This window comes from Pelobates fuscus, chromosome 1, assembly GCF_036172605.1.
Source record: "Pelobates fuscus isolate aPelFus1 chromosome 1, aPelFus1.pri, whole genome shotgun sequence".
In the NCBI taxonomy this organism is placed as follows: domain Eukaryota; kingdom Metazoa; phylum Chordata; class Amphibia; order Anura; family Pelobatidae; genus Pelobates; species Pelobates fuscus.
In genome coordinates, this window is record NC_086317.1 from 66470370 (window position 1) to 66493383 (window position 23014).

Genomic DNA, 23014 nt, shown 5'->3' on the forward strand with positions numbered 1-23014 from the left:
AATATTTTAAAATTTTAAGATGTGTCAGTTCCCCTTTAGCAATATTTCTAGTGTAACAATTGTTGCCTAAATTGTACGTATAATTTCAAATACCCTACAATTTGTAGGCTGGTATATAAACCCCCAAAACTCTGTAAAGTAGAGGGAGCGTGCTTATATGACCCACACAAAGCCCTGATTTATCACCCTCTCAGTGATAAGGAAGATGCAGAAGGTTTTATTAGGTTGGTTGCCATAGTAACCGTGGCTTCATAGAACCAGATCATAAAAAATAAAGTCACGTGAAGATAAGTTGTAATTCTAACTAGGCCTGACATCCCAGCAGAAATCAGGTCTTCCTGGGCAGCTGGTAATTATGTGTCAGGACTGCACGTCTTTCACAACCATCTGTGCTCAATCACCGGGCATCTATAATATGACTGCACTGTCTTAAGTGAGTAGCCTGTGATGTATCATACGGCAATCCAATCTAGTGCTTTACATTACCCTGAGCAGTTATTATAAGCAAGCCGAGAGATGACCCAGGCTAATGCTCTGTGTGCACTGAATGAAATGGCTGCACTATGCTATCATTGTATCCCACGCAAACCATCTGCATTCAAGAACATACGCATTATCGTACAAATATAATATTTATCACCTTTGAAACTAGGTTTGGGTAACACAGGTAACTGACGTAATTCAGCATATTTTCACGACGGATTACCCAAAGGATGGTGTACTGCTGAGGATGATAGGAGCTTGCATCAGGCTGCAAAAATTAGATGCAGTAAAACTGCAAGACAGACAGGGATCCTGATAATAGTAAACCGTGGTAACAGATATGTGAATACTAGCACAGGTGTGTTTCCATTGGATAATTTATGCCCTGGGTGCAGTGGATCTTCATGCTGGGTTTATAACCATATTTCAGAGACTTTTAATTCCTGACTAATGTGTGCATTACAAAGTCTACAAGGAATCCCTGCATCCCGTGCACTACCCACGTCATACTACCTCTCCAGGCCTCCTTTCACTGAATGGGTTTCTCTAAACCATTGGGCTCCTTAGTGTCTCTATTTGAGGCTGGATCAAAGGATTTGCACAATACAAAATGGTTATAATGTAAACTATAAGCACCATAACCACTTCATATATTTGCAGTGATAGACTGTGAGTGCTGGGTTGCAGTTTAGCCTAGTGAAAGCAGTTTAGCAGTTTAGCCTAGTGAAAGCATGAACTAAAACTCAAAGGCTAGCATGGGCCACATAAACAAGGTTTAAGTTTATGTGGGCCGCAAAAAAAAAACTAAATCTTAATTTTTCATTTTTCTTAATTTTTCATTTGAGTCTAAAAACAGCATCCCCCTCTATTAAACCGCAGTCCCCTCCTCTATACTAAATCCCAGTGCCCCCCTCTATTCTAAATCCCAGCACCCTCCTCTATACTACATCCCAGTCCCCCCCTCTATACCAAATCCCAGCACCCTGCTCTATACTAAATCCCAGCACCCCCTCTATACTAAATCCCAGCACCCCCTCTATACTAAATCCCAGCACCCCCTCTTTACTAAATCCCAGTCCCCCCTCTATACTAAATCCCAGTCCCCACTCTATAATAAATCCTAGCACCCTCCTCTATACTAAATCCCACTCCTCCCCTCAGTACTAATTCACAGTCCCCCCCATACTAAATCCCAGCACCCCCCTCTTTACTAAATCCCAGCACCCCCCTCTACTAAACCCCAGCCCTTGTTTTAAAAAAAAAACAAAAAGCAATATTAGCCAACAAGCAGACTCACATTACTGCTGACAATATGCGACTTCGGAGTCCAGCCTCTGGTACACCCCCAATGGTCCCGCTACTCCTTGAAAACCTGTAAAGGTGGAGCACGTTGACGTCACGTCAGAATGTGACATGGCGTTGCGTGCCTCTGTGCACCTCCAGGTCCTCCACTGTCAAGCCGCAGCCATCGCAACACTGACCAACACACACTCACTGGCAGACACACACACACACTGACAGACACATACACACACACACACTCACATCATTTTATTTATTGCTCCCTACCTTTGGGAGCTGGTGTGGGGCCTCTACCTGATCTTCCCTTGGGAGCTCAGTCTCCCTGCTCCCTTACGCGCGTAGTTTAATGATGACAGGTGCCGGAATAACATCATATTCCGGCATCACTACAGAGGGCATGCGCAAGGGAGCAATTTTGGTAAAGTAGGCACCTGCAATGTGGGTCGGGCAGGTACCTACTCTGCTTTGGTAAGCATGGCAAACTCGCGGATCGCCGGGCCGCAAAAATATTCATTGTGGGCCGCAAGCGGCCCGCGAGTTTGACATGCTTGGCCTAGTATGTATAGTCCAACATTTCCGTACAATTAGCATGTATAGTGAATAAATTCAATTCTTAGTTATTCTGGCAGAATCAGAGAGGACAGAGAGGACAGGGTTTTAGTGGTGGTAGAGCCTCAGTTTTTTTTACAAATACAGATATGGTTTGACAAAAATCTGAAAGACTGCACCTAAAGGTGGGCTAATTTACACTGAGGGCCCTCCTTGGGATCCATCACTGATGTTGAGGCACTGATGTCTCTTAAACATCAAAAATGCAAAACATCACTAACTGAGAATCCATACTGATTATTAATAATTCATTTGCACTTTAACTTTGCATTAATGCAATAGAAAGTTCCTTAAGAATGTAAAACGCTGATATTTAATTTTTTAGGTAAAAAAAAAAAAATGTTAATCGAAATGAGCCTCTCAGTTAAAAAAACACATTTAACAAGAGATAAATGATAACAATAAACTAATGATATGTTCCATTGACATGTTTTAATGGTTAAGAAGTTTTCAAATTATTTTTATAAATAGTTTCCAATATACCTGCTGTGAAACTCATTATGCTCCGTCCATTATGGGCTCTCATCTAAACCAAGTCTTAATTGCCGTTTTCTGAATTAGTTGTAGACCAAATAGAAAATGAGCCTTTAATCAAAGAACGTTGCATCTAATCTTATGTTATTGCTTCAAAAAGTCAATGTTAACATTGACGTAGGATGCGTAGGATGAAACTTATCTCAGGCCCATGAAATACAGATGTTTTACAGTTTCCTGCAACATTATCTGAAACTACTGGTTTAGTTGTTGTTTGCAGTGGATCTATGCTTGCGATGGTACGGAACACTCTTTGTACCACCAGGAGCACAGCTTCTAGAAGTGGTTATGGTGCTGTCCCTGCACCCTTTTATTTAATTAATTTGTCAAACTGATAACGTAAGGCTTAAGAACATGATTTGGATCTCCAGCCACTGGCCATGTCAGATAGCCAGACATTGCATCCAGGTTGTATACTAATTATTTTGTCAGTTTGACAAATTAGTTAAACTAAAGGGTGCAGGTACAGTACCATGGCAGCCTAATATCTTCAATAAGTTAATTAGTGGTTATGGTGCTTGGGGTGTCCCTTTAAAAACTGATAAGCAGTTCACAAAAAAAGTTTTTTTTCCCTGTACCGAGTAATGTGAAGTGTATTGCATGTGACTGGTTTAATTTAATATTTTGAGGCTACTAAGCCCAGTAATGTAGCTTGAATCCACAGTGTAAGTCAGATGTATCGCAAAGCACTACCAGGATTAATGGGAGCTGAAAAGGTCATGTTGACGGGCCATTTCTAGAGCTTCCTGGAGGCTGAGATGTTTGAGAAAGCCAATGCAGTGATGTCTTGATATCATTTCTGCATTTGCTTCCTCTGTGTGCATTAGTTTGATTTCGTAGACTTGCTGCTAAGAGCTGTGTCTTCCAATACAGTGAACATTGATGTGAATAGGTTAAACATTCTGGAGGGCACCAGGCCTGGAATTGTGCAGAAATTACAAGAGAAATGTATTCTTTAGGACAAAATAACTCATGAAATTATACATGGAGAATGTTTTTTTTTTAATCTAAAATTTACAATCCCTTTGTTAGTTCTTCACAATTACCAGTTTATTAAATGCAGTGAATTCAGCCCAAATCTGAATTAAGTGTGTTTGTTTGGACATAACGGTATATACTTAATAACAATCTAAAAGTTTGCTATAATTTTCTCGTTTTATTTGCATTGAATAGAGTGAACATTCTAGCACCAGTCATACTCATTCCACTCGTTCCAAATGCATGGATGTAAATGAATTATGAATATACTCTATCTACATACATTTACACCTTACAAGGAGATTAATACTTCAGAAATTACGTGTGAGATTATGTGTTTTATTTGTTCAGGTCTAAACCCCATCCCTGTGGCTTTAATTCAGACAAGTCAGGTCTTGTATTCTAGTAAACATGACAATTCTACCTCTGGTCCCACTTCCAGGAATAACCTGAATTATCAGAGATAGTATGTAGCAATAGTTATGTCGCGAACATAAAATTTTCGGTTCGCGGACCGTGAACGCGAATTTCCGCAAATGTTCGTGAACCGGGCGAACCGCCATAGACTTCAATAGGCAGGCGAATTTTAAAACCCACAGGGACTCTTTCTGGCTACAAAAGTGATTGAAGGGGGGGGGAGACCTACTCTCCTTCTCCCCCCTGGCCCCCACCCCTGGGCGGCGGGTGGGGGCCATAAAGATAATGAGGGGGGGACCTACTGTCCTCCCCCCAGGCCCCCACCCCTGTGTGGTGGGTGGGGGCCATAATGATAATGAGGGGGGGGACCTACTGGTGGGGACGGGGGGATTCTCTGGGACTTCTGAGTATTTCAATAAAATCTGTAAAATGTCATTTTCCCTCTCTTTTATCCTTTATCTTCATTTTCATCATACATTTGATTCAATTATTATATGTCCCTGTCTCTCTGTCTGGGTTGGAGAGAGTTGATGGTTATTAAAGCAATATCGGAGTAAACTGGTGTTGGGGAATAATGAGCTGGTCGAAGAAAGGATAAAAATGGGGAGAGATACTTAGAAAGAGACCCAAAAACATTGATGGGCTGCAGGGGAGAGGATGGCTGGAGATAAGAAGAAGGGATAAAAGACTGAGGAAAGAGTGGTTTAAATCGACACAGTATATGATAACCTGTATTCATTTTCGCAAAGAGCAGTTTAAAAGGATCACTAAAGTCATCCATTTCATCTCATTGAAGTGGTCTGGGCGCAGTGGTCCTGTATGTTTAACCTTTCAAGGTAAAATATTGCCATTTGACAGAAAACTAAATGTTTACCTTGAAGGGTTAAACACACCTCTTCTGGCTGTCATACTGAAAGCCACTAATAAAACTGGCCACGTGACGCAGCATCTCAGAGGAAGCATTGAGTACATGGGGACACTTGTTTATGGGGAAGCTTGTTTATGGGGAAGCTTGTTTATGGAGAAGCTTGTTTATGGGGAAGCTTGGATGTGTGTGTTGTGGTCTCTGCACATGCGCATCACGTCCCCAGTGAGATCGTGGGAGGCGTGGAGATTAGCAGCGCAGAGACTGTCTCCGCACAGAACATTGTATGTGTTTAGCATTTATTCAGACTAATATTGCAACAAGAAAAGGTTTTTTGACTGTAAGAACAATAAGGATGTGGAATTCTCTGCCTGAAGAAGTGGTTTTATCAGAGTCCATACAGATGTTCAAACAGCAACTAGATGCATACTTGCAAAAACAGAATAGGATATAATCTTTCAATGTAGGGTAATAACTGCTTGATCCAAGGATAAATCTGACTGACATTTTGGGGTCAAGTAGGAATTTTTTTCCTAGCTTGTTGCAAAATTGTGCTTCAAACTGGTTTTTTTGGCCTTCTTTTGGATCAACAGCAAAAAACAAATGTGAGGAAGGCTGAACTTGATGGACATAAGTCTCTTTTCAGCCTATGTAACTATGTAACTGTGTAATTGTCCATTGATAATGCATTTTATGATACTGTGCTTGAATTACTCAGACATGATTTCTGACTGTAACAATTTCTTCTTCAGACGAGTGCTGTGCTTTGCTGTGGAGGTTGTGCCCTGCTGGTAATGAGCTGCTTTCTGGCCATCGTGACCTTGTTTCTGCCCAGCGGCTTGTGTGAGAGACGGCTCTGCACCCTGGCGGGTTACATGCAGACAGCAGCAGGTAAGCCGTTGATAAATGTTAAAGCAGCAATCCGTGAACGAACATGGGAGAGAAAATAAATATTGTGCATTTACCTACTTACATATTTACTTATTTATCTAAACTAACAAAGTGCTGCTTGTCCTGGGTGCTTGCCAAATACTATACTGTTACAAGGTCACATATTTAAATAGTAACGAAATCAAACATTTAAACAGTATACATTATGGTTTAATTTGAAATACAGATTTGTAAATCTCAGAAATTGACTGTTTTCTTTAATTTTCTCCAAGAAACAGCTGCACATGCCACTACCTTGTAATGGGAATTCTAGATTACATTTCTGAAAGTGGAATGTGTAGGGGATGCAGGGAGCAGAACTCCTCATGTAGTGTTAAAACAGTCCAGAGAAGTGTTTATGGACCAATCCAGATAAGTGAAAGGTATATGAGATAACAGTGAGATGTAATCTGACATTGTGTTGATGTTTAAAGGGACAGTCTCAGCAATATGACCTTACAGCTTTACAGTTATGTTACCTAACTGTTTATGAATAGTTTGATGTAAATCTATGGTACCCAGAGTCTGTCCTTTCCTTGTCTGCATTGATGATTTAGAATTAACACCTCTCATTATCAATGTCAAATTTGTCCAACTTATACAGGTTAGGCCAGCACTCAACTAACCACCCCCATCTAGGTTGGGCAAAGTTGATAGTAACAAAGTTGAAATGTTAATTCAGCATGGTCAATAAAAGAAATCTGGTTTATATCGAATTGTTTCTGGTTGGACATTATAGCAGTGGATAACAATAGGGCACCCAAGCCAACATTAATTCTATAATTAACCGTAGTGGTGATATTGCATACAGTGTACCTTTAATTGGGGATTAGTTAACACATGGTTTATGTTCTGTTCCCAAGAATATAGTGACAGCTTTGTTGGTGTTTAAGAACAGTTGTTTTTGGAAATCAAGCTATCACCATATAATGTAACCTATGGTAGTATAGTCTAAAATAGGGGTAGGCTAATTTTGTCACTCCAAATGTTATGGACTACATCTCCCTTGATGCTTTGCCAGCATTATGGCTGTATGAGTATTATGAGCGGTGCATTCCAGAACATCTGGAGTGACAAAGGTTACCTGTCCCTGGTCTTTAAGTTACGAACATTGGTTAAAATGTTGGCGCTGTTGCCCTATTAGTCTTGGTAAAGAATTGTTATAAGCTATTGTATCCCATTCTGAAACATAAACAGCATAGTCGATCTACATGAAGTAATAGCTAGACAGAAAGTTTGAGTAGTTACCAAGCAGTGCATAACGAAGGTAACGGTACGTAGATGTAAGTAGCGGTCGGTACTATGCTTTCTGGCAGATTGAGTTGATACAATTACACTGTAATTCATGTAATTCAAGATTGTATCAATTTCAGGTTCCCCAAAGCAATGTTACCATGATTACATGCTGACTCCTGAAGTGACGTTGTATAACCTTAACCCCTTAAGGACCAAACTGTAGGCACTGTAGGCACCCAGACCACTTCAGCTCATTGAAGTAGTCTGGGTGCTGTGACTCTTTTGCAATTAGTGCTGCAATGTAAAACATTGCCGTTTCAGAGAATGTCTACATTGCAGCTCTAAGCCAGCCCCCGGTGGCTGTCTACCAGACAGCCACTCGGGGCGCTTTCCGGAATCCAAACTGACTTTTGGTCCATTATCTGCCACTAGACTTCCTCACGGATCTCCAGCGTCAGTTTTTCCCCATAGGAAAGCATTAAATAATGCTTTCGAATGGGAAGGTCTAATGCGCGCACGGCCATTGCCGCGCATGTGCCATAGGTCCTCCCCGACGACTGACGTCAGCAGGGGAGGAGAGTGGGTTGAGCCTGACCCAGCGCCGAGGGACATCAATGCTGCATTCAAGTAAGTGCTTATAGTGCCAGGAAAACAGCTTTGTTTTCCTGGCACTATAGGATCCCTTTAAGCTGAGTGAAAGAGAAACTCCTGGTATTGAGTAAAAGTTGCTAATCCAGAGTTCTGTCACAGAAGAGAGCTGCTGGCTGAATGCAACATTTATAGAGGTCCTGTAATGTAAAGTATTAAGGTGAGGTTTTGGCGTGTTCTAAAGCATGATGAGATAGAACATTTCGAGTTAAAACAGACCTGTCACTTTTCAGTAAAATTCTATCTCAACTTTGCCTTATGCTAAAGCCTGAGGCTGACAAAAGTTGACAAAGGTAGAAACCCCTCTGTCCAGTGGCGTACATACCGCGGTCGCAGGGGTAGTGGGCCTGGCCCACCAGGGGGCCCGGCTGCCCTGATGCCCGGTCTGTACGCCAGTGTGGCCAGCCACTTCTCCTAGGGTGCCCAGGAGCTGGCCCCCTTTAGGGCCTCCCGAGGCTGGCCCTGGTGTCACCAGGCGGGCTGGCTGGCGGGTGCGCGAGGAAGCATTCTCCCCTGAGCGCTCTCTGTCCAGCTCCCTCGCGCACCTCAGTTATGCCGGAGCCGGAATATGACATCATATTCCGGCTCCGGCATCAGTAAGCGGCACGTGAGGGAGCTGGGCAGAGAGCGCTCAGGGGAGAGTGCTCCCTCATGTGCCCGCAGGACTGGCCTCTGGGCAGCCCCACTGGACCCCAGGGAATCCCCTCAGCACTCCCAAAGGTAGGGAGGCTGGGGGATCACATTTAAAAAAAAAAAAAACAACAACAGATATTTGTGTATGTGTGTTAGTGTTAGAGCGTGTGTGTGTGTTTTACTGTTAGTTTTTGTGTCAGTGTGTGTTACTGTGTGTGAGTGTCAGTGAGTGTGTTAGTTTGTGTGTGTGTGTGTTACTGTGTGTGTGTGTGTGTGTGTGTGTCTGTTATTTAATGTGTGTCTGCTAGTGAGGGTCAGTGTGTGTGTTAGTTTGTGTGTCAGTGAGTGTTTGTGTGTCAGTGAGTGTGTTGCTGTGTGTGTCTGTTAGTGAGTCTGTTTGGTGTCTGTTAGTGAGTGTGTGTTTGTCAGTGAGAGTGTATGTTTTGTAAGTGAGTGTGTATGTGTGTCTGTCTGTCAGTGAGAGTGTATGTATGTCTGTCACTGAGTGTGTCTCTGTCAGTAAATGTGTGTGTCTGTTAGCTAGTGTGTATGCGTCTGTTTGTGAGAGTGTGTGTGTGTTTAAAAGCCCTTCAGCACTTACCTTTCTCCAGCGCCAGACTCCCTTGGCGCTGGGGATCGCGCCGCCCCGATCCGCCTCTCAGCTCTGAATGTGCATGCGTGGCAAGAGCCGCGTGCGTGTTCAATCCGCCCATAGGAAAGCATTTCCTATGGATGTCCAGCGTCTTCTCACTGTGATTTTCACAGTGAGAATCACGGAAGCGCCTCAAGCGGCTGTCAGTGAGACAGCCACTAGAGGCTGGATTAACCCTCAGTAAAACATAGCAGTTTCTCTGAAACTGCTATGTTTTCAGCTGCAGGGTTAAAACTAGAGGGACCTGGCACCCAGACCACTTCACTGAGTTGATGTGATCTGGGTGTCTGTAGTGGTCCTTTAAGTGTGTGTGTATCTGCATGCACTAGCATACATACCGCGGTCGCAGGGGTTGCAGCCCCGCAACCCCTGTGACCAGGTGCCCGCCACCATGTGTTGCGGCCTCGGCCCGCGCAGAGTAAGTGCGGGGGGCATGGATCAATTTTCGCATCGGGGCCCCATGGGTCGTGTGCCTCTGTCAATTTGTGTCTAATCCCAGCAACTATCACGAGTGACAGCTGTGGAATTCAGGCTCTGTCTATAGAGGGTCTTGCAGGATTCTCCACAAACCTCACTTCAGTGTTGTATACTCACACATGCATGAGTACAGCATTGACGTGGCTCCTGGCTAAACTGCCAGGAGCCAAAGAGGACCTGCGGTGTCTCAAAAGACAGCCTGAGGTATGTAATACTCCCCTCCACTACACCCCGTAGGCACTGGACTGGTCTTTGCAAAATATGCAAAGATCCCCAAAATTGACAGCGCTCTTCAGACAGCAGCCATCTTCAGCTAGTCTGTGCAGTAGCGAGAGAAACCATGTAATCGATCTCTATGGGTAACTAACTTTAGCATGACACCAGAAAAAAAAGATACACGTACTAGGAACAAATGTTCTTCCTACAATAATACCCAAACATCACATGGCTTAATTTTCTCCGAGAATTGAAACAGTGTCATATCTCAACTGAGAACGTAACACACTTGGATACAGACATTTTTATATGGCTGTTAAATTATAATTAATATTATTATCTCGCTGTCATTTAAGGATACTGGGAGAGATTAACAAAGGGACTTATTCACCACACTGGGAATTACAGAGATTTAACAAATGAGCTTTTAGACCAAGCTTGCCAAACAGGAAAATAGCTTGGGGGATGTTTCCAATTTATCTGTTTTGGCTTAAAATTATAGTTTTCTTGTCAAATCTTCACAATTCTTGGCTACATGTGTGTTTTATCTTAGTAACCTAGAAATTATTTTGGCAAATGAAACTCTACGTCTTTGGTTCTTAACCTTTTTTGAGAGGTATCCAAATTATGAGCATTTCAAAAGCTTGGCAACCCATCCCTTGACTATAAAACTGGATAGATGACCTTTTCTTAAATCATATAAAAAATATACCAGTAAAAAAATAAATTTAACAAAATACCTTTATTAGACCCTTCAAAAGTTAGAAGGCTCTCATTTCTACTGGTGCCAATTTACTTTCGGAAGATGTCCGTGGCTTGATGAGCATGATTTTTCTGTTCCAATCAGTGAGGACCTAGTGGAATAGCTTGGTGACCCAATTTGGGGTCTGAAACCAAGAATTAAGAATCTCTGCTCTACATCATAAGAATGTAATTTGCCTAGAGATTTCCACTATCAACCAGTTTGGTAAATCTCATTATCTCTGACGAAGTTCCAGTAAGTTACAAAATACGTCAGTGGTGATCGTTATACTCCACCCACTGTGTATCCTGGCCGCATGTCTATTTCACTTAAATAAAAGGTTATTTATTTATCCTTATCTTTGGATAGAGGTGTTTTTTCTTCCCTGTGGAGGTGATCCAGAAATCAGTTTTTCCAAAATCTCATCATTAACCCTTTGTTTATACCTAAATCCTTTTTTGTGAGGTCACAGATGATCTTTGGTTAGGGATGAAACACTCTTCATAGATTAAAATTTAGGTACATGTATATACATATATTTAAAGCACAGTCATTGATCGTGCTATAATGATATAGAATGTATTGTTATGTCTTCCCTCCATGTCCTTGTCATATCATATACAGGCATTTCTTGGATATTGAGTGCTTAACAGCCTGCCAAGAACATCAGGGATCACAGACCTTACTGATGTTGGCAAGACTTGTCCTCTCCAGAGTCATGTCTTTGGGACACAGCGGAGTTCAGCACTCAAGATTTCTGTATAATGAAAGTACTATCAATACATGGCAGGAGCACTTTAATATAGACATATGATAATTTACTGGGCCATTTCGATCAGGCTAATGGGTCAGCCTGAAGAGTTCCATCTTAGAATTCAGCGTGCACACTGCTAACTACTTATCTTGACCTTATGAGCTGAAACTAAAACGGCCCCAGTAAATTACCATTTTAATTTGGCTAATGAGATAATGTCTCTGAAAGGGAATGTTATGACGAAGAATTACAGAAACGGAAAGAGAAAAAGAGAAATGTTAAAACGATATGGTGTCTGTTTATCATTCTTAATAAATATACCAATCAATATTCCAGATGTCAAAATATGCTTTATGGTCTGTTCATGAAGGCTGGCTAAGGGGGTATCTGCCGAGCTTTTAGTGGTACATAGGGATTCGCCTAATCCAGGATTTCTATATGGAAGTTCACAGAAAGTATTCCTATGAGCCAATTTTAAATCCCTGCTAATATGATAATACTGTCCAAAGAGCAGATCTAGAAAGATCCCCAGTGGAATTTCGCTGTATGCAATTTGCTAGTTCTGGGGTTGATTTGACAATTAACGTACACTCTTGAATACCTAATATTATTTTTGCTGCTTGCTCATTCTATCTGATATTCGTTTCTTTTTCCAAAGTAAATCATTACTGTTTTTGATGACGACAATGAGAACTCGATGACAGTAGCACGACGAATGTATTACAAAATGTATAGCATATTTACAAGAACAATCAATACAATCAGGAATGCCGTGGTTGTTTCATTTATGACACAGGTTCCCTTTGTACCTTTTTTATCCTTTTTTATTACAGTAAATGTATTTTCCTAGAATTATATATAATACACGTGCTTTCATTTTGTATTGTATAGCTATGAGCTGGAGCCTGCACGACCTGCTAGAATTGTCATCACCCGTAACCTCTCTAACTGGGGTTAATGGTCTAACATCAGCTGTGGAGATGACTGAGGGTAATGGGGGTTTCTATAATTGAGAACAGCATGTTTTCCAACCCAGGCCTAACCTCAGAGGAGATAGATGAGAGGTCGCTACAAGTGACGCGAGAGGAACCATTGACCTGTCAATTTATTTTTGAAAGCATGACTTGTGTTGCTGACAGTGGCAATTGCGAAAATGACAAAGCTATAAATGAAGAATCATTACGCAATGAGAAAGCAGCATGGCACTATCGATCAAAAAAAAAAATCTCAATGAATCCAGAAAGGGAAAAAAACGCTGTTTCATTTCTAACATCTGCAATTTTTTTCTTGAGTTGAATGAAGACGTTTTAAAGTAGGAAAGTGACATTTTGGGGGTGTCATTTAGGCGATGAGGATAAACTCGGCATTGTTAATTCTTGAATACATCACATCCAAGTTCTAACAAAATACCTGCAAACAGAACACTGCAAAAGATCTCACACATAGATACGCTAAAAACATTCTATTTTTGAATAAAGAAAATGAGCCTTAAAACATCTGTGTATTTATATCAGACATACTGTAGTTAAAATGGCTTATAATCATACCCATATGTCTATGCATTGGTAAAATCTATATTTATTTTGTATGGTATTATAGTTTTGTAATTTTTAGTAGAATATTAGGATAATGTTTTCCCATAGCTGAATTTTCCATTCATGCGTCCACCTCTTCTTTTGTTCTTTCTTTTACTCTGTGATAAAAACAACATATGTCTTATGTAAAATGAATTAGATGGTTTCTAATTGGGTGTCCAAGGTACTGATAATAAGACTTATCAGCTAATAAAGCATACAGCATTGATTGCTGTGTTTTTGTTTGAATTTTCAGACTGTATTGTAAATGGTACAAAGAATAGTAGATACATTTGAGGAACAAAGATTTGTTTATTATACAGTAAAACAGTATCTAATGAGGAAGTTGAAAAAAAAAAAAAAAGAAGAAATTAAATGCCCGAACGGAGATAAACAGTTAATAAAGTACAATGTCATAAAATGTGTCTGGGAGCTGAGAAATTCTCATACATAAATAGAATGAATGATAATTAACAAAGTATGGGAAGGGATAGAGGGAAATGGGAGAGTAAGTACAAGGAAAAAAAGAGAGGGGGGGTAAAGTTCAAAGAGATATTCTTGGTAAATATGAAGAATTAAGGGGATATAAAAATATTTATACTGAATATATTGTCACGCATACATCCTCTCCATATGCCATGCACAACATAAATCACCTTCCCAGGAATAGGAGAAGTGCTGCTCAGCGGTCCTATGCCATATAGCCGGGCTTTTGCGACATGCTGGTGGACGCCGGACGCTGTGGATCCACACTGTTATGTAGCCCCACGTCTGTCCACGGTAATAGCGACGTCGACGTGCGGGTGACGTCATGCAGATGACGTGCGCGCACGTTTTGGGGTCAAAGGCCAGATAAAGCCAATCAGATTCACAAGAGGGATATTTAAACTCACTCATTTCTCCTACTCATTGCCCTGTCATGGTTTCCCTTTGCTGGTTATCCGGGAGTGTGTTTCTGATCGTGTTTCTTTGGTTATTGACTTTGGCTTAGTTTAGTCTTCCCTGATTTCTGGTATCCCTGACTATTGGCTATTCCTTGCAACTGTGTTTTGTTCTGTGTTCCTGACCTCGGCTAGTATTTCGCCTATTCTCTGGTACGTTAAGTCCAGCCATTCTAAGGTCCGGTAAGACACTATCCTTATTCCTAAGTGTGATATTAATACTACGTGTTGGATCAATTGCAATCTTGACATATATTCTGGGTTTGATACAAGTGCTCATAGTTCCGAATATGCCATTTGTTCATTTGGTTACCAGTTCTTCTTTTTAAATTACACAAACAGTGTAATACAAAAGGTTGAATGAATGAACAAACAAATGGCTAATGGAAGAATTTTGTTGGGCGCCTATTCGTTTGTTCGTCTATCCATTCGTTATTTGGTATTCGTACGAATGTACGAAAATGACAATTTTCATCAGAAAATCTATTAGTACGAATACGAATGCCCTAGTCTAGTTCCAATGTATGAGGCAGTGTATATATGAATAAATTGATAACATTGAAACAAGAGTTCATATTAGAACAGAGGACTCCCTGAACCCAGGCACTCAGTCATAACATCCGTGATAATATTACTATTTAAGGTGAGCAGCACTGATGTGGATAGGGGCTCATTTACTGGTGTCTCCTGTGTGATGTTTGATAACCCTGCAGAGTGTACTGGAGTAGAAGAACAGATCTGAAGTATATTTCCCTAATTGACCACCGAGGAAAGGCTTGCTAAGCATCATGGAAATGCAGTTTTCAAAAATCTGCAGTGCCATGATTCATTATAATTATATTTACGGACAAGCAATGTTGCTAGGAAAAACATATTATTCATTGTTTGTCGACTGAATTACTCATGATGAGTAATCATCCTTTGTAGAGGGGATGGGCATGTAAGGGACATGTAAGGGAAGAGGTAATGTTAAAAGGGTCATCGAAAGGAAGACCCTATATGTAGCCACAGTCACAGAATATACAAAGTACTAAATACTCTGCACACAGGTGTTAATGACACTTTTTTTTTAACATACCCAAAACTCAGGTTCTTAGTAGTTAAGACACATGTGTGCATGTGTGTGAGTGTCTTTACATATATATATATATATATGTATATGCATTGATCCTGAAGAAAGCCACGGACAAGGGCTGAAACGTTGATCTGTTTTTACATGAATATTAAATAAAGGAATGTTACTACAAAAAGACCGTGAGTGCAAGCCGTTTACTATTTACATTTACCGTATATTTTGGCTATAGCTGCAAGATGCACCAGGCATTGAAAAGAATATTCAGTGTGCAAGGACTTGTGGAAATGCTATATGTATGTATCGTAACCGAGTGCCTGGATTCAGGGAGTCCTCTGATCACTGAACTCTTGTTTCAATGTTTTCATTTATTCATATATACACTGCTTCATACATAGGAACTATGAACGCTTCTAGAAAACCCTAGAACTTATATGTGTGCACTTGTTTGTGTGTACAAATATCCCAATACATACACATGTACATATGTACAGATTTACTTGTTGCCTTGTAGATACATAAAGCTTTTTGTATACAACCTAGATCTATTCAAATAGAATTAGGAGAGAGCTACTTGATTTACATATGTGCAGTTTACCATAACTGGCAGCATCTTCAGTTTCATGAAATGGTACAGCTGAACTGTCTTGTATTGGGCCTGCTTAGCTTACTAGAATTGAGTTTTCTCACATTATTAGAAGAGACAATGCTTAGCATGCTACCATACCACCCTACTATGAGACCAAAGCTTGGCAGCTCTGTAGCTTTCCCTGTGTTCCATAAATCCAAAGGCAGATGGGAGAATGTATGAAGAGCTGGGCATGGTGCCCGAGTGGTTGTTGTATCAGCTCTTACATTACAAAGACTTGTGTAAGATAAGACAGAGAACCAAGGAACACGGAGGTAGAGTCACAGCATGGAAAGCAGTGATTAAATTTAATTGAGTCATAACAGGACATGTTTCTATCTCCTCTAACAAAAAAAAATACTTTAATGTTAGATAGTTTAGTCTAATAATGGTTGTTAGTATCCTAATGGGGAACTATGGATTTGTAGTGGGTTTGATGGCTAATTCACCTTCAGTGCTCTCAGACATGCAATTTGGCAGGAATTTGTCATTATTAATTAAAAATAAAAATTCTGCATTATCGGGCTGAATGAAGAATGGATCGGCTATCAGTGAGGGGGAGACTACTGTTTTTTGTCAAACTGTTTCCAGTTGGTTTGACAAAAAAAATTAAAATAAAAGCAATAATATAATTCTCGGTGGAGCCATGACTATTACAATGAGCTGCAGTAGTTATAGTGCTTAGACTTAATCTTTAAGGCTAAAAGGCTTGTGTTTAGGTTCCTAAAGGTTATTATTCCAACCAAAAAAACTGTATTTTCACAAAATACTGGCATTTGTTAGAGTAACTCTTGCTCTGCTGATTCGCCCTCTCCACGCTTTTAAAAAAAGGAAAAAGAACGAAAGAATGCTAGAGTTTACCGTGATGCACCACCAAGGCCAAGTTCTTCATGTATCTAATCCTCCATGGCTGATGTCACTCCCCCTCACTGGAAGGGAGATCAGGAAGGGAAGGTTGAGTGAAGAACATAGAGGGAGGTCATGTCTGGCATTTTTGCATCAGATGCCAATTTTGCAAAGGCTTTACATTAGCCACCCAAAACTCTTGTTGGCTAATGACGCCAAATCAGTAAAGTGGTCATGGTGCTTGGAGTAACCCTTTAATAAGAAGTACATTTCCACAGATATGTCCTGATGGCTGTTAGACCCAAGACATTATTTCACACTAATACTTCCAGCCTAAGGTTCCTATAGAGGCCCTCCTAGACAGAGCTGTGCTATAACAACCCAGTAGAGAAAGAGGGATCACCTACCACAACTGTAGAGGCTATATTTAGTATCAGTTTATGATCTAGGATTCTCCAACTTAATTCCCAGTAGCATCTACATATCAATAGTAACTATGAGTAAATCCCATGTGGTTATTTCTTCCCTACCTTAATGATAATCTGCATGCCAAGCTGGGCATCTGGTAATTATAATACGCCCATTATACAGGTTTTCTTTTAACAATAAGCATGTTTTAAAAATAATTATAATAATAATATTCTATTTGTATCTAATGTCTTTTATACATGTTTTCACTTTGTTCCTTATACCTACTGTAATAGTGAATAAGAAGACCGCTTAGGCATTGCCTCCCACAGCCTAGCTCTAAATATGTCTGACCTGAATTGTATTTATAACTGTCAGCGTTATCAAAATCCATGAGGATAAGAAAAGTCTCCCGTGTGCAAGATTTAGGCCAATCTGCATTTATCTTTATTAAATGACAGAATCCTGAGCGCCAGTTTCCTTTATAGAGACGCTCTGATGTTTTGATAACTGTGTAGCTATTTTTTTTTTTTTTATAATAGGGTTATTTTTACATTAAATAGAAAAGTCCAAACATGACTGTAAGATTCTTACAGTCATAACCCAAAGCAGTTTTTAGAAAATAAATAATTATGGAAAGCCCATTTCTTTCTGGACAAGGAAGCAAGATAAAAATCTTTTTTTATTTTTTATTTAACTTGTAAAAACCTGATTAGTAAACAGAGCAACACACTAAAGCACGATGTGTAAACACGTTCCAAATTAGTTTCTCTCCCTAAAACTTGCTTACAAGTAAATTTTCCATAAAAGCATTCCTTTGGCATCCAGGAAGCCATTGATGTTTGTGACATTTCCAAAAATAGGACCATCCTCCACCCAAAGGAAGACACTGAGTTTCCGGCAAAAACTAAATCCGAGTTAAGTACTGGGTGAGGTTAGTCTGTGATGAATAATTTTTGCATTAAAAAGAGCACTTGAAAGGTTACGTTTTAAACGTAGTTCCTTCTGTTTGGAGAAGCTAGCTCACAGCAGCCGTACTTCAAATGCAAATGGCCAATCTAGGATGGCAGTGACTGATTTTGAATGTATTTAAATAATGACACATTACATATATATATGCAAAAATGATAAATTACAGATAATAAAAAAATGGAAAAGATGCCCACATTTGCAATGTTTGCTGCAAACACACAGTCTACAGTAAGCCTTGCCCTAGAACAGTAGTTCACAAACCAGTCCTCCGGCCCCTTTCTCCAGTCCAGGATTCAAGGATTACCCATTTGTGTCTAAGGTGTTTTTAAAATAAAAAAATAAAAAAATACACCTTAGACACGACTGGGTAATCCCTAAATCCTGGACTGGTAGGGGTGCATGAGGACTGGTATGACAACCACTGTCCTAGACTAAGACGTTACGCAGCCAATCATGATGATCACAAGACTTGTGAATGGAAAATCCAGTTCCAACCATTTTTCCTGAAAAAATAGATTTTTTTTCGGGACTCCTTCAATTCGTCCAGCTTGGTATAATTTCATATTCTGAAAACTGATTTGGTAACCAAATCAGACAAACCAGATGGCAGTGAAAATGGGGCAATTATCGCACTGCAAAATATATACATATTATAATGGTATAGATAGATTAATTCCTGTACAGCCGTATTTTCGGAGTTAAAGGGGAATACTGCAGAATGAGAGAGAGAGAGAGGGGCTTATGGAGCAAATCTATTTATTATTTTTTAATATTTACAAGATCAATATATAAGGTAACCAGTACCACTCAGTTTAAATTAATGGAAACGAACACGTGGTTGCTGGAAAATCCCTGGCACAGTCTGTATATATTACACGTTATTTTTGGGTGGCTTTGCTGAGATCTACAGTATTTAAAAGCTGCAGCTGAATTGTGCTAAATTATACATTGATACATAATAATTCCTTTTCTGTGTGCCTTGATTTTAAATGCTTTGACTATAGGGAATTATTTTTGGAGATCCTGTGCCTCGGGGTGCATGAGTTATAGGGATTGCTGGATTTTAATTCATTATGCCGCACTGATGTGGGCAAGATAGAAGAATGGGCTTCCAGAATTTCTGGAGTAAGTTGGTTTACCAGCAGCAATATATTAATATATTTTGCTTTGCGACATCATCATACACATCAGCATATGGACACCGCATCTGGAATCCGAGACAGCAAAGTCTCCATGCAGCATTTCTGCTCTGTTTGGATCCCTGGTGTGAATGTATCCTATAGCTATAACTGGGAATTAACAGATACAATTGAACTACTTAATACATACAAAACACATTGGCTCAGATACTATCAAATTGAATATTCACTCATTTAAAAGGCCACTTACTTTTAAAAATAAATCTTGTCTATTTTATTCAAAGTCATTAAATTGAAGTAGTTTTGGAATTTTCATTAACCAGATGACACTTTTTAAAATTCACGCTGCTTTCTCCCTTAAGCAACACTTTCTGACTTAAGCGGAAACAAACAGTCTCTCACTGCTCCTGCAGCAACTGAGAAATCTGTGTAGACCAACACCTGCTTACTTTGAGCTTTTCAGTGGTGGAGACCAGGATGGGGGCGGGGGACTTTAGAATGTAGAGGAAATACCATAAAGGACACCGCGTTCTCCTGGATCCCAGGTTGCAACCAGGCCTGAGGTTGGCCAATCCTCACAATGTGATTTTCAGAAAATAAATGATGGTCCAGGCACTCAAAGTAAATCCAGAGTGAGCAGGTTTATTGAAGCAGATATAAGCAATGTTTCGACCCACAACAGAGCCTTTGTCAAGCATATGCCAACTGTATATTGATGAGAGCAGTGGCATACCTGTCACAGCTGTGACCAAGCCCGTCACTCCTGGGGGCCCGGACGCAGTTCTGATCCCTGTGACTGTGGGCCAGTCGGCGGCTACAGCCCTTTCACTTGTAAGGGGCCCAGGCCACTTGAAGGCCTGCAAGCCCAGACCCCTTACATGGACTTTTGATCTCCCTCCTCGGGTCTATGCAGAGTTTGAGCAGCAGGAAGGGAAGGAGGCTCTCTGCCTTCACCTCCGCGGCTGGCAGAGTCCACGTGGTGCTGGGACTCGCGTGAAGAGCCTTCATCCGGCAGAGGTGAAGGCAGAGACCATCTGCAGCACCACAGGACATCCAGGGAATATGCTGCCCCCTCCCTGGATGCCGGTAGGAAACAGGGAAGGGGAGATATACCAAATATTTTTTTTTTAAATTACATTAACAAAATAAATATTATTTATCTACAATTTTTTCCTCTATTGGTTACTTCTTCTCACTTGTTCTATGAAACAAATGGCAAGAAAATATGCCTATCAATGTATGGGAAAATATATACATGATAGAATATATTCAGACAATTCCCATGTGAATGGATATGGGGCTACCGAAACAAATATATTGTTTGTAATAATTGATTTGGCCAAACCATATTTTTCTGCTGTGCACAAGTCTAATATTAACTTATTGAGTTAAAACATTTCTCTTCAGAGACACATGGAATGGTCTGAAAAGCCTCTCGTAACGCTGAATACAACGAGTTCCCAGAGTTCCAGACTGATGGGGTTAGAACAGTGTCAGCAGATACGGCACAGCACAGTTTTATTTGTATACCCAACAATGGGCAGCGGACAGCTCATTAAATTAAGCTGTGTTAGGAAGCTGACTGGGCTGGCAGGGTTCCTAATGGGCAGGCTGCCTGTCATAGGTTAAATGAGCATTAGCCTGTAGTCTTACCAAAGCTGGCTTCTGAATCAAGCTATTCAACATCATAAATATAATTAATATATATGTTCCTTGTGTCTTACAAAAGAGCCATTTGTATCGAAAGGACAGTGGGATGCAACAGTATCCCTGAGGGTAAGAGATAGCTCAATTATCACAGCATTTAACCATGTCTCCACTTCCACTGTTAGACATCTCAATGTAAATTAAAAATTAGTTTATATCTGATCTCTAATCGGATTCACAAATTGCTCCTCCCTCATCCTAGGACCTGGTCGGTTGTAGTAATTCTTGTAAAGGGTCTGTTTATACAGGGGCCTTTAACACTGTTAATGCTGTGGCAGTGTCCCGCTGGTCTGGGTAGGAAAAGACACAATTCTCCCCCTCCTTCTCCTGCCCATCCTCCGCCTGTTCCTATGAGCACGTCAGGTACCTGATTATCCTCCGATGCTAAATGGAGCATGGCATATAACTGAATTTCATGCCTTTTTGAAACAATTGTCTCCTTGTTATTGACTCATCCATCTGAAGAAAATGCCACACGCAGGCCAATGCAGAGAGATGGCTTATAAAAGGCCATCCGCAACTCCTTGCTGATTTCACCTTCCCAGGCCGACTTTGGTTCTTCGCGATATGGTTGTAGATTTTTTGTATATAAAGATTCTGACATACGTTACTTTCCACAAACTATTTCATTGGTAGCCCAGGGTTAATTATATAAAACAATACCTACAGGAATTTGCTGAACAGAAAAAAAAGAATGCATAGAATATTAAAAACAAAAGGATGGGGCCAGCATCACAAAATGTAATTTTGTATAAACATACAGGTTTATATCTTCTACAACAGCTAGGGATCTGCCCTGGGTCACCTTTACTCTAAATGAAGAGCTATGTTGTGTGTAACTATATTCTCATGGGACTGGAGGAAGGGCTGTCTTTAATAATGGTTGAACCCTGCGCAAGCATTTGCTTGGGCACCCTGGACCCTGCCTCCCCACTTCCTGGCATGCACTCTGTGTGTCACTAACAGACATACTGACACACAGACACATATATTGACATACACACACACACAAACACGGAGAGACGTACTGACACATAGACACACATACTGACAGACATACTGATACACACTCGGACACACTGACACATACACACACACATACTGACAGACCTACTAAAACACACAGACATATACACTGACAAACATATTGACACACACACATACACTGACAAGTTGCTGAGGGTCCGCAGGGGCAAGAATTTTTTTTGGACCGCCTCTAGCACAAGGTTGGCCAAAATGTAGATCCCTATCTGTCGTACAAGTCCACAATGCTTTGCTAGCTTGGGATCTACAATTTGCCCATCCCTGCAGGGTTGTATTTAGCACTGAGCAATGTGTGTGTGTTTGAATATAAGCATGTTTTTGTAAGGAGTATGTGTGTGTGAATGTTGGCTTTTGAATGCAGGCGTGAATTTGTGTGTAGTGTTTACACTGCCACACACAGATACACTGACAAACACAGCAACAGCCATGCAAATACACAGACACAAAGCTACACACACACTGACACATACACAGAGATACACCCACTGATACTTATACAAATTGACACACAGATACATACACATACATCCGTTGGGTAAGTGTGGTAGGGTTTGGGGAGTAGGTGTGAGAGTAGGTGAGCATGCCACAGTTAGGGAGTGAGAGTGACAGGGTTGGGGGTTTGAATGTGAGCGTTGGGGGTTTCTAAGTGATTGTGAGAGGGTGGTGAGTGTAACAGGGTTAGTGGTGGTTAGTGTGACAGGGTTAGGGGGGCTAGTGAGACAGGGCTGGGTGACTGGTGATACAGGGCTGGCGGGGCTAGTAAGACAGGGCTGGGGGAGGCTAATGAGACAGGACTGGGGGAGGCTAGTGAGACAGGGCTGGGAGGCAGTGAGACAGGGCTGTGGGGCTAGTGAGACAAGGCTGGGGGGGCTAATGAGACAGGGCTGGGGGGGCTAGTGATTTTGCACATGTGGCAAATTAATGTGGACTTGCCAATCTCACACTCCTATTGCATTTTATTACTGCACAGACAGGCTTAGTATAAAGCAATGTACTCTGTTGCTCTAATATCTCTTCCCCATATCATAACATTTTATCCCCAGGTGAGGATCCAGTGCTTGCTTAGCTTTTGAGTTTCAAAGCGAATGCTCTCCTCTCTGCGCTGGATAGGGAGATGTGCAGCTGGGGCTGCCGTGCGGTTCTGGCACACTGTGATGATGTCAGAGCGCAGGCTGGGAACCAGGCGCCTGTGCTCTGACACTCACAA

General features: G+C 40.9%; 1 protein-coding gene across 1 annotated transcript in view; it reads left to right on the forward strand.

The window, feature by feature from the left end:
- The first annotated feature begins 6058 nt into the window (after positions 1-6058).
- ASPA (aspartoacylase) overlaps positions 6059-23014 on the forward strand; it is a 186575-nt gene continuing 169619 nt past the window's right edge. Inside the window, exon 1 of the mRNA XM_063449350.1 lies at positions 6059-6079. The gene's annotated coding sequence lies outside the window, so the exon portion shown is untranslated. The remainder of the gene's footprint in view (positions 6080-23014) is intronic.